The sequence below is a fragment of the Engystomops pustulosus genome, chromosome 7 (genome assembly GCF_040894005.1).
Source record: "Engystomops pustulosus chromosome 7, aEngPut4.maternal, whole genome shotgun sequence".
In the NCBI taxonomy this organism is placed as follows: domain Eukaryota; kingdom Metazoa; phylum Chordata; class Amphibia; order Anura; family Leptodactylidae; genus Engystomops; species Engystomops pustulosus.
In genome coordinates this window covers 173,408,584-173,420,842 of record NC_092417.1, presented here as the reverse complement: position 1 = coordinate 173,420,842, position 12,259 = coordinate 173,408,584, and positions in this window count along the sequence as shown.

Genomic DNA, 12,259 nt, shown 5'->3' with positions numbered 1-12,259 from the left:
CCAGTGTCAGCGTGTCCCTGTCCTGTCCCCCCAAGTGTCAGCGTGTCCCTGTCCTGTCCCCCAAGTGTCAGCATGTCCCTGTCCTGTCCCCCAAGTGTCAGCGTGTCCCTGTCCTGTCCCCCCAAGTGTCAGCGTGTCCTTGTCCTGTCCCCCCAAGTGTCAGCGTGTCCCTGTCCTGTCCCCCAAGTGTCAGCGTGTCCCTGTCCTGTCCCCCCAAGTGTCAGCGTGTCCCTGTCCTGTCCCCCCAAGTGTCAGCGTGTCCCTGTCCTGTCCCCCCAAGTGTCAGCGTGTCCCTGTCCTGTCCCCCCAAGTGTCAGCGTGTCCCTGTCCTGTCCCCCCAAGTGTCAGCGTGTCCCTGTCCTGTCCCCCCAAGTGTCAGCGTGTCCCTGTCCTGTCCCCCCAAGTGTCAGCGTGTCCCTGTCCTGTCCCCCCAAGTGTCAGCGTGTCCCTGTCCTGTCCCCCAAGTGTCAGCGTGTCCCTGTCCTGTCCCCCCAAGTGTCAGCGTGTCCCTGTCCTGTCCCCCCAAGTGTCAGCGTGTCCCTGTCCTGTCCCCCAAGTGTCAGCGTGTCCCTGTCCCCCCAAGTGTCAGCGTGTCCCTGTCCTGTCCCCCCAAGTGTCAGCGTGTCCCTGTCCTGTCCCCCATTTCCCATGTGCCTGTTGCATGATGGGATTTGGTGTTATTTTCTCCCCTCTTCTGATGTTATGGGTCGCTCTTTCTGACCTCTGGCAGCCATGGTGACGATACAACGGAGAAGATTGTGACTAATATATTTTGTGTCATGTGCTCTGGACTGCGAGGAGAAGGTTACGCTCATCTAAAGGAGATGACAATACAAAGTAACATATGATGGGAGACGACATGTGGTCTGTGACTGATGCTACATCATACATTATATAACATTATGGCTGCAGGTCACATGACATTCCCAGGAAAGATGACTTGTGGGCGTGGCCAACTATTGTAATGAGACGATACATTGTAAGCGGAATTTAAAGGGGAGGTAAGATGACGATCAAAGAAAATCCTTCAATCCCCAACTGACTTGGATGCTCATAACTGACAAGAAGAAAAGTCACTGCAGATTCAGGACCCCTCACATTGTGTCCCCCAGATATTGTGACCCTCAGCTACCCCTCATATTATACCCCCTCCCCCAGCCAGGGCTGAACCTAAACTCTCTCTGCAGCAGGTAACTGCACCCCTGATGGTGGTGCTGCCTGAGGCAAGAGGCTCAACTCACCTCAAGGGTCAATGGACCTATTAGCTCCCCCTCATATCATTCCCCCAGTAGCTCCCCATATTGTACCCTCTGCAGCTCCTCCTCCTATTATTACCCCAGTAGCTCCCCCTCAGATTATACCACTGAAAGGAAACCTACTATCAAAATCCCTTATGATAAACCAGGGGCACTTCCCCCTCCCTCTGTGTGCTGAAACTTCACACAGTGGGGAGGGGGTGATGCTCCAGCACAGTGTAACAGCCTGTGAAGCTGCAGCACGGAGGGGCTCTGGCAACCTCCCCAGTAGACTTGTGGGCTCATTAGCCTAATTTTAAAAGTTGATTTTTAGAAGGGAGGAGGCCATGGATAACAAACATAAGAAGATGAATATAGTCGCTGTGCCTGGATCTATGAGTAATGGCTCCAGTTTATCTGGATGGATTTTGATCGGAGATCATATCACACAGTGGGAGGGAAGATTTCCTTTAAAATAAAAAGTAAACACCTATACTCACCTCTCCCTGTTCCCCTGCAGCAGCTCCCGATCCTCTCCTTGCTGTATGTAGCAGTGAAGCGCAGTCAGATAACATCATATCATGACAGCTGCTACACACAGAGCAGCACAGAGGTAACGCAGACACATGGCGGCTCTCTGCATTATCATTGTATCCAACTGTGTCAGTCTCCGGAGGACCTGTTGTTAGTAGCAGCAGGACTGTGAATATGGAGTTATATAAAGGGATTGTAGGATTTCGAAGTGCACTGGGGGCGTGTCCTCACACTGCTTTGCTTTGTGCTGTCTGAAGTCAGTGTTAGGTATTGTCCCTAGAGAGATGTGTAATCAAACCTTCTATGTGTATCTTGTTGGTAGCAGCTGGCCTGTGAATTATGGATTTATATTTCAGGATTCTCCAAATGTTCTGGGGGTGTGTGCTCACATTGCTGTGCTCTGTGTTCTATGTAGACCACATATTGGGTATTTTTCCTGGAGAGCTGTGTTACTGTACTGACTGTGTCCTTGGTATCAGCAAAACCAATGCATTTGGATAATCTACAATCCTGGAATATAAATTCATATTTCACAGTCCTGCTGCTACTAACAACAAAAGTCTGATTAGACAGCTCTCCAGGGACAATGCAAAACAATGGTGGCAGAAAGCACAGAGCACAGCAGTGTAAGAACACACTTCCAGTGCACTTGGAGAAGCTACAATCCACATTTCACAGTCCTGCTGCTACTAATAACATACACAGGAATGGTCATACTAGAAGTTTCTTGGTCTGGATCATGGAATGTGTTGGACAGGTCAGTGCTGGACATGTCTGCCAACCTCATGCCCCTCCATATACATGACATGCATGTTTTACAAGCCCACATAGTGTTGGTGGGTTATTGGGGGGTCACTGCAGGAATTGTAAGCAATACAAGCAATAATCAGACAGGTCTCATGTGCTGCAGAATAGACTTATATAGAGCTTTGTCTGCAGATATCACTGACCTCTGCCTGAACTACATAACTCAATTGTATCATCAGACATAAGACACATGGCCCAAAGTTGTGTCCAGCAGATACAAAGTAACGCAACAGTGTAACAACCAGGAGTCACAACTAGAGATGAGCGAACATACTCGTCCGAGCTTGATGCCCGTTCGAGCATTAGCGCACTCGAAACTGCTCGTTGCTCGGACGAATACTTCGCCCGCTCGAGAAAATGGCAGCTCCCGCCGTTTTGCTTTTTGGCGGCCAGAAACAGAGCCAATCACAAGCCAGGAGACTCTGCACTCCACCCAGCATGACGTGGTACCCTTACACGTGGATAGCAGTGGTTGGCTGGCCAGATCAGGTGACCCTGGGATAGACTAGCCGCTGCCCGCGCTGCTCGGATCATTCTGTGTCTGGATGCCGCTAGGGAGAGAGCTGCTGCTGGTCAGGGAAAGCGTTAGGGTGTTCTATTAGCTTACTGTTAGGCAGGAGTGATTCTACAAGAACCCAACAGCCCTTCTTAGGGCTACAATAACGTTATAATTTTTTTTTTTGTTTGCTTGTGGCTGGGCTTGCTGGCACTAGTAGTGCAGCTAGTACCATATTGTGAGGAATTTGCAGGGGGACTTGCTACCGTTGTGTTTAGCTCTTAGTGACACACATATCCACCTCAAACACCAAAGTGGGACAATTTATTAGGGGTTTGAGTAGAATTAGGCAGAGTCTGCTGATTTATTTATTTTTTTTACCTTTATTTCATTTTATAGCTCAAACTCATCAGGCACAGCACAAAATCCAGTTGTGTGCTGTCAGTGTAGGTTAGAAACTAGCCATAGCAATAGGAGAGCATCGTTTTGTTAAAAAAAATAAAAAAAATAAAAAAAAATAAACACAAATTTTTTTTTTTTCAAGTTTACACTTTAATTTGGAAAATGTTTAACCCGAGGGCTAGGGGTAGAGGACGAGGGCGTGGACGTCCAACTACTGCAGGGGTCAGAGGCCGTGGTCCTGGGCGGGGTGAGACACCACCTGCTGATGAGGGAGCAGGGGAACGCCGCAGAGCTACACTCCCTAGGTTCATGTCTGAAGTTACTGGGACTCATGGTAGAGCACTGTTGAGGCCAGAACAGTGCGAAGAAGTGATGTCGTGGATTGCGGACAATGCTTCTAGCCATTTGTCCACGCAGTCCACCCATGTCACCGAAATCGGCACTCCTCCAGCTCCTGCACCTCAGCCTCCTCCCCCCCAGTCTGCCCCCTCCCAGGAAAATTTGGCATTTGAACCGGCATACTCTGAGGAACTGTTTTCTGGACCCTTCCCACAGTCACAAACCACTTGTCCGGTTGCTGATGAGCAATTTTCCGATGCCCAGGTTTTCCACCAGTCGCAGTCTGTGGGTGATGATGACCTTCTTGACGTAGTGGAAGAAGTGTGTAAAGAGGTGTCCGACGATGAGGAGACACGGTTGTCAGACAGTGGTGAAGTTGTTGTCAGGGCAGGAAGTCCGAGGGGGGAGCAGACTGAGGGATCGGAGGATGATGAGGTGACAGACCCAAGCTGGGTTGATAGGCCGGGTGAACACAGTGCTTCTGAGACGGAGGAGAGTCCTCAACGAGAACAGGTTGGAAGAGGCAGTGGTGGGGCCAGGCGGAGAGGCAGGGCCAGAGCAGGTGCATCAGCGCCAAATGTGTCACGTAGTGAAGCTCCCGTGGCGAGGGCTCCTGCGGCGAGGGCTAGATTTTCAGAAGTCTGGAGGTTCTTTAAAGAAACACCGGATGACCGACGGACTGTGGTGTGCAACCTTTGCCAAACCAGGATCAGCAGGGGTTCCACCACTACTAGCTTAACTACCACCAGTATGCGCAGGCATATGAATGCTAAACACCCCACTCAATGGCACCAAGCCCGTTCACCTCCAGCCGGGCACACCACTGCTCCTTCCCCTGTGTCAGCTGATAGTCAGCCCCCTGCCCAGGACCCGGCACAAAAACCCCATCGTCGCCTCCACGATCCTCCACAGCATCCACCAGCGTTCAGCTCTCCATACCCCAGACGCTGGAGCGGAAATATAGTGCAACCCACCCGCGCCCAAGCCCTTAATGTCCACATCTCCAGATTGCTTAGCCTGGAGATGCTGCCCTATAGGCTAGTAGAGACCGAGGCCTTTCGCAACCTCATGGCGGCGGCCGCCCCTCGGTATTCGGTCCCCAGCCGCCACTACTTTTCCCGATGTGCCGTCCCAGCCCTGCACAAGCACGTCTCAGAGAACATCATCCGTGCCCTGACCAACGCCGTTTCTGACAAGGTCCACCTGACCACGGACACGTGGACGAGTGCTGCCGGGCAGGGCCACTATATATCTCTGACGGCACATTGGGTTAACTTGGTGGAGGCTGGGACCGAGTCTGACCCTGCGGCTGGTCATATACTGCCGACGCCGAGGATCGCGGGGCCTACCTCGGTCCAGGTCTCAAAGGCCTACTATGCCTCCTCCTCCTCCCACCCCTCCTCCTCCTCCTCAGAATTACCATCCGTGGGCACGGCGCCATCAGTCGGTAGCTCTAGGCACAGCAGCAGTGCCATCGCTAAGCGACAGCAGGCGGTGCTCAAACTGCTGAGCCTAGGCGATAAAAGGCACACCGCCCAAGAACTATTACAGGGCATCACGGCGCAGACTGATCTGTGGCTGGCACCGCTGAACCTGAAGCCAGGCATGGTTGTGTGTGACAACGGCCGTAACCTGGTGGCGGCTCTGCAACTCGGCAGACTGACACATGTGCCATGCCTGGCCCATGTGTTAAATCTCATAGTTCAGCGTTTCCTCAAGACATACCCCAATCTGTCTGATTTGCTCACGAAGGTGCGCCGCATCTATGCGCATTTCAGGAAGTCCAGCCCAGATGCTGCCACTCTCAGGGCAGCGCAGCGCCGCCTCCAACTGCCCGCTCACCGACTGTTGTGCGACGTGCCCACGAGGTGGAATTCAACATTAACCATGTTATCCAGAGTTTACCAGCAGCGCCGAGCGATTGTAGACTGCCAGATGTCAACTTCCACCAGAACTGGTAGTCAGGTCAGTCAGCTTCCTCAAGTCTACAATGAGGAGTGGACGTGGATGTCTGATATCTGTCAGGTGCTGAGTAACTTCGAGGAGTCAACACAGATGGTCAGTGGCGATGCCGCCATCATCAGCCTCACCATCCCGCTGCTTGGCCTGTTGAAAAACTCTCTGGTCAGCATGAAGTCGGAAGCTTTGCGCTCCTCACAAGAGACGGGGGAAGAAGATTCCCTTGTTGATAGCCAAAGCACCCTTAGGTCTGTTTCTCAGCGCATATCGGAGGAGGTGGAGGTGGAGGAGGAAGAGGAGGAGAATGTTGGCGAGACAGAAGAGGGGACCATTGTTGAGTCCTTCACTGTTGAGCGTGTATGGGCAGAAGAAGAGGAATTGGAGGAGTTGGAGGAGGAGGAAATGGACAGTCAGGCCAGTGAGGGGAGTGAATTCTTACGCGTTGGGACTCTGGCGCATATGGCAGATTTCATGCTAGGCTGCCTATCCCGTGACCCTCGCGTTCAAAGAATTTATTCCAGCACCGATTACTGGGTGTTCACTCTCCTGGACCCACGGTACAAGCAAAATCTTTCCACTCTCATCCCTGGAGAGGAAAGGAGTGTGAGAATGCATGAATACCAGCAGGCCCTGGTGCACAAGCTGAAACAGTATTTCCCTTCTGACAGCGCTAGCGGCAGAGTGCGTAGTTCTGCGGGACAAGTAGCGAGGGAGAGTAGGCGAGCAGGCAGCTTGTCCAGCACTGGCAGGGGTACGCTTTACAAGGCTTTTGCCAGCTTTATGTCACCCCAGCAAGACACTGTCACCTGTCCCCAGTCTCGGCAGAGTAGGGCTGATCTTTACAGAAAGATGGTGAGGGAGTACGTAGCTGACCATACCATCGTCCTAAATGATCACACAGCTCCCTACAACTACTGGGTTTCAAAGCTGGACATGTGGCACGAACTGGCGCTGTACGCCTTGGAGGTTCTTGCCTGCCCTGCCGCTAGCGTCTTGTCCGAGCGGGTTTTCAGTGCAGCTGGCGGCATCATCACCGATAAGCGTACACGCCTGTCGACTGACAGCGCTGACAGGCTGACGCTTATCAAGATGAATAAAGCCTGGATTTCTCCGGATTTTCATTCTCCAACAGGTGAAAGAAGCTCAACCTGAATAATTTATCCACTCCTCCTCCTCCTCATTGTCCTCCTTCTCCTCCTCTTTGTACACTAAAGCAGAGGAAACTGGCTATTTTTTGCCAGGGCCAACTGGCTCTAGCTATAGTACTTTATGCATTTAATTTTTCTGGAGGGCCACCTACCCGGTCCTCTGTTTTAAGCAATTTTTGGGAGTGCACTCAATCTATTGAATTTTTCTGGAGGGCCACCTACCTGCTCCTCTGGTTTGAAAACTTTTTTGGACTGCCACATACAGGCACTATCCAAATTAAATTGTCTCCATAGCAGCCTCCACACGTTGTCTCCATTGCTACCTCCAAAAGTCGTCCATATAGCTGCCTCCATACATGGTCTCCTTATCAAACGAACTGTGTCGGGCAGAATTTTGGGTTGTTTTCATGGATTCCACATCAAACTTGTTAACGTTGTCGCCACCCTGCTGTGTAATCCACAAAATATACTGGCAAACTTTTATCATTTAGGGATATTATTTCAGCGCTTCTTGCGCATCTGTTTACATTCCCCTCACCCGCCATATCCCAAACTTATAAGAACGCTACTACACTTGATCTTATACAAAAGGTTCTTAGAAGTGCTGTTTGGGGAGTAGCCTAGAGACAGGGGCTTGGATTGGCGAAAGCTCGCCTGGCAGCGGAGCGCCAGCTCCATGCCAAGATCCAACTAACATAGTTTTAACTGCAGCACCTTTAATCTACTACTAGTTCACTGCCTCCATACATGGTCCCCTTATCAAACGAGCTGTGTCAGGCAGAATTTTCAGGTGTTTCACCAGATACATAGTGGAACTCGGCCCATCTGTCGCCGCCATGCTGGAGACCTGAAGTTGCAATCATAGCAGCGCAATATGAATGCCCCATACTGTCGCTCTTAATCATGGAAGTCGTCTCCATGGCTGCCTCCACATGTCGTCCCCTTATCAAAAGAGCTGTGTCAGGCTCATTTTTCGGGTGTTTCACCAGATACGTTATGGAACTTGGTCACTATGTTGCCACCATGCTGTGTTATCGACTAAATATACCTTCAACCTTTTGTTCACATAGGAAATCATTTCACCTCCTTTGGTGAAGCCTGAGTCCATTTAGGGTTTGTCGCCATGCCACTCTCTAGCCTGCCACTGCTGCCGCTGCCTCTGCATGCCGTCCCCTATAGTGTCAGGGTCAATTATTGGATGTTTAGATGCTATCTAGCTTCATTCTGTCACTCTGTCATGGCCATGCTGTTGCCCATAATTTTGGCATAATGGTGCGATTAAGCAGCCTCAGAGGCATCCATGCATGCTGCCCCTGCTGTTTCCTGTCCATTTCCGTGGTGTTTCCATCCTTTTCTGAGGTTCCCAGGTGTTTGGCCAAGCTTCCCTGTGCAGAGCCTTGGTCCCCTTGAAAAATGCTCGAGTCTCCCATTGACTTCAATGGGGCTCCTTATTCGAGACGAGCACTCGAGCATCGGGAAAAGTTCGTCTCGAATAACGAGTACCCGAGCATTTTAGTGCTCGCTCATCTCTAGTCACATCACAATACAACATGCACTGAAATAGTGAGTGCAGCTCTGGGGTATAATACAGGATGTAACTCAGGATCAGTACAGGATAAGTAATGTCATGTATGTACACAGTGACTGCACCAGCAGCAGAATAGTGAGTGCAGCTCTGGGGTATAATACAGGATGTAACTCAGGATCAGTACAGGATAAGTAATGTCATGTATGTACACAGTGACTGCACCAGCAGCAGAATAGTGAGTGCAGCTCTGGGGTATAATACAGGATGTAACTCAGGATCAGTACAGGATAAGTAATGTCATGTATGTACACAGTGACTACTCCAGCAGCAGAATAGTGAGTGCAGCTCTGGGGTATAATACAGGATGTAACTCAGGATCAGTACAGGATAAGTAATGTCATGTATGTACACAGTGACTGCACCAGCAGCAGAATAGTGAGTGCAGCTCTGGAGCATATTTTCAGCAACCTCTCAACTGTATGATATATAAAGTCTTTCCTCTCTATAGACATGTGTTGTATTGTGGTTGGTTATGACCTGGTGCGGATGCATGTGGTGCGCTGTACATGGTGCTCCGGTGTTAGCGTGACTGCAGGTCATGGGGTAACGCTACATGAGTTGTCAGGTCTTCCTGCGGGGAAGCTGAGGTAATGGGGACAGGACTCCTCCGCTCTTCCTGATTATTACATGAACAATATACATGTGTATGAGGAGTCAGACAATGCAGGGAAACCGCCAGACAGGTGATGAAAAGGAGACCCGGCCGTCACACGACACCAGCACCAGCACCACTGATGTCAGCATGTAATGTACTGAGAGGAGACTGGAGACATAGAGAGAGATAGGAGATAGATAGATATGAGATGGATAGATAGATAGATATGAGATAGATAGGAGATAGATAGATAGATAGATAGGAGATAGATAGATAGATAGGAGATAGATAGATAGATAGATAGGAGATAGATAGATATGAGATGGATAGATAGATAGATAGATATGAGATAGATAGATAGATAGAAGATATATATGAGATAGATAGATAGGAGATAGATAGGAGATAGATAGATAGATATGAGATAGGAGATATATATGAGATAGATAGATAGGAGATAGATAGATAGGAGATAGATAGGAGATAGATAGATATGAGATAGATAGATAGATAGATAGATAGGAGATAGATAGATAGATAGATAGATAGGAGATAGATAGATAGTCATGCTCTTTTACATGACTCCCCCTTACATTGTTCTCCCCAGGAATGGATATTTGGGCGCTGTAGAGGGGTCTGTGTAGTGCGGATCCTCCAGAATATTCTGTGGTGTTTTCCTGAATATGAATCATCTCTCGCTCACATTAATATTCAGCCGCCAAGACTCTCGTTTTACATTTAATTAGTCCCTAAAGGTGAAAAGCAAATTATTTAATTAAAATGAGTGTAAACCAGACATCATCTCCTGTGCGGAGGTATCAGAGGAGAGCCGGGGGGTCCGTCCCCATGAGCGGCGGAGAGAGACCCCAGCCTTGTGCTGCACCATCCTCATACATAACAATTCGGATACCCTCTGCCTTCTCCCACCCCGATCACCAGGGGATGGGGCAGATCACAGGACTAACGAGCGCTCTGAGGAATACATGATCGGTCTATGATCATCGCACTACAGTTTTCTTAAAGTGTAGGTCAAAAATACTCCAGTTAAAGGGAACCTGTCAGCAGGTGTGACCATGTAGACTGCAGCCAGTGTTATGTATTCTCCCTGGAGAGATGTGTAATCTGACCTTTGTGTGTGTTGTTAGTAGCAGCAGGACTGTCAGATATGGATTTATATTCCTGGTTCATATGGAATATTTTCCCTCTTACCAAAGGGTCAGGATGATTTTGCACCCACAATTATTGTACATTTTGCCCAATTTTCCATTTTGGTTGGGGGATACAGGGTTAAAACTGATTAGATACATAGTGAATGAAGAGTCTTTGGGACAAGGGAAAACTTTCCATTCCAACTTTTTATTTCCTAGTATTTGCAATTCATCTAAAACACATTGGAGAAAATATGGGGAATATTATGATTCCATTTTTTCTGTTGGAATGTGATTCTCCCGGGGCCCCTCCTTACAGAAATGGGGTTGGTTTAAAAAACTATTGGGGATCGAAGGTTCTATTGCTTCCACTACAGCAGAATTATCGATTACAGGCGGTCTCCTACTTAAGGACACCCGACTTACAGACGACCCCTAGTTACAGACTGACCCCTCTGCCCCTTGTGACCTCTGGTGACCTCTCTGGATGTTACTATAGTCTCAGGCTGCAATAATCAGCTGTAAGGTGTCTGTAATGAAGATTTATTGATAATCCTTGGTCCAATTACAGCAAAAAATGTTAAAAATCCAATTGTCACTGGGACAAAATAAAATTTGTCTGGATCTACAATTATAAAATATACAGTTTCGACTTACATACAAATTCAACTTAAGAACAAACCTATGGAACCTATTTTGTACGTAACCTGGGGACGACCTGTACTGGGATTTTTGTCTATGGAGGGTTCTCACTATCGGAAGGTCTGATATATGGAGCACAAGTCGTTGAGAACAGTAACTATCGCTTTTTGAGAAAGATTAATAATTACTAACAAATCTATGACTCATCTGTGAAGGAACAGGGGGCAATGGGGGGCAGTGGGGGGGGCAATGGGGGCAGTGGGGGGGCAGTGGGGGGCAATGAGAGGCAGTGGGGGGCAGTGGGGAGCAATGGGGGAAGGAAGTTCTGCAATATATAGGATATTATAATATGTAACGGAATGTTTACAGAATGTGTGTTTACAATGTATCCCATTACTTTTGATACTGTTTTATATTTTGGATACATAAAATAAATAAATATAAGGAGGGGGAGGGTCTCACTACCTGTGAATATGTTGTGTGTGTATATAGAGAGAGAGTCTGCAGCCAGGATGACTAATAACTCTATTAATAGTGACATGTGGGCGGGGCATCCCTGGTCTCTGGCTCCACCTCCTGTAGGTATCCGTGCTGTGGACAATGTAATTATTCTGTAATCATATTACCCGTCCCTAATATTCAGGGATTGTCACATCTGATTCTCGACATAAGATACAATGTGAAATTATTAATGATGTCAGACAGAAGTAATCACTCCAGATATTTCACATCGCATGAGCCTGCACCTCCCCCACCCTCCCTATATACCTGAAACAGTTAGTAGTGTGTTAGTAGCAGCAGGACTGTGAGATATGGATTTATATTCCAGGATTGTGGCTTCTCCAGGTGCATTGTGGGCGTGTCCTCACACTGCTGTGCTCTTAGGGTTGTGCACTAAAGTAATCAAAGTTACTGCAAGGATTCTGTAGCTGTCACTCAGAGCAGGAGGGGTGGGCTGTGGAGCAGTTTGGGTCAGGGAGCACAGAACACAGCAGTGTGAGGACATGTCCCCAGTGCACTTGGAGAAGCTACAATCCTGGAATATAAATCGATATATGTGACAGTACCGCTGCTACTAACACAATACACATAAAGGTCTGATTACACATCTCTCCCAGGGACAATTGCTGTTCAATGTTCTATAAGTATAAAAGTAAAAGTCTATTATTAATTCTTAGAACTTTTTATCATAGAATGAAATATTACAGAAGAGTGGAGAGTGACCTATGACCCGTGTAGGGGTCAGTACTGTATTCACATAACTGTTTGTGCATCCATCTATGAAGGTGACTGTAATGTGTGAACAGTCGTCTATTGATCCAGGGGAGGGTCCTCAGGGTGCACCCCCTCCCCCCCTACAGGTCAC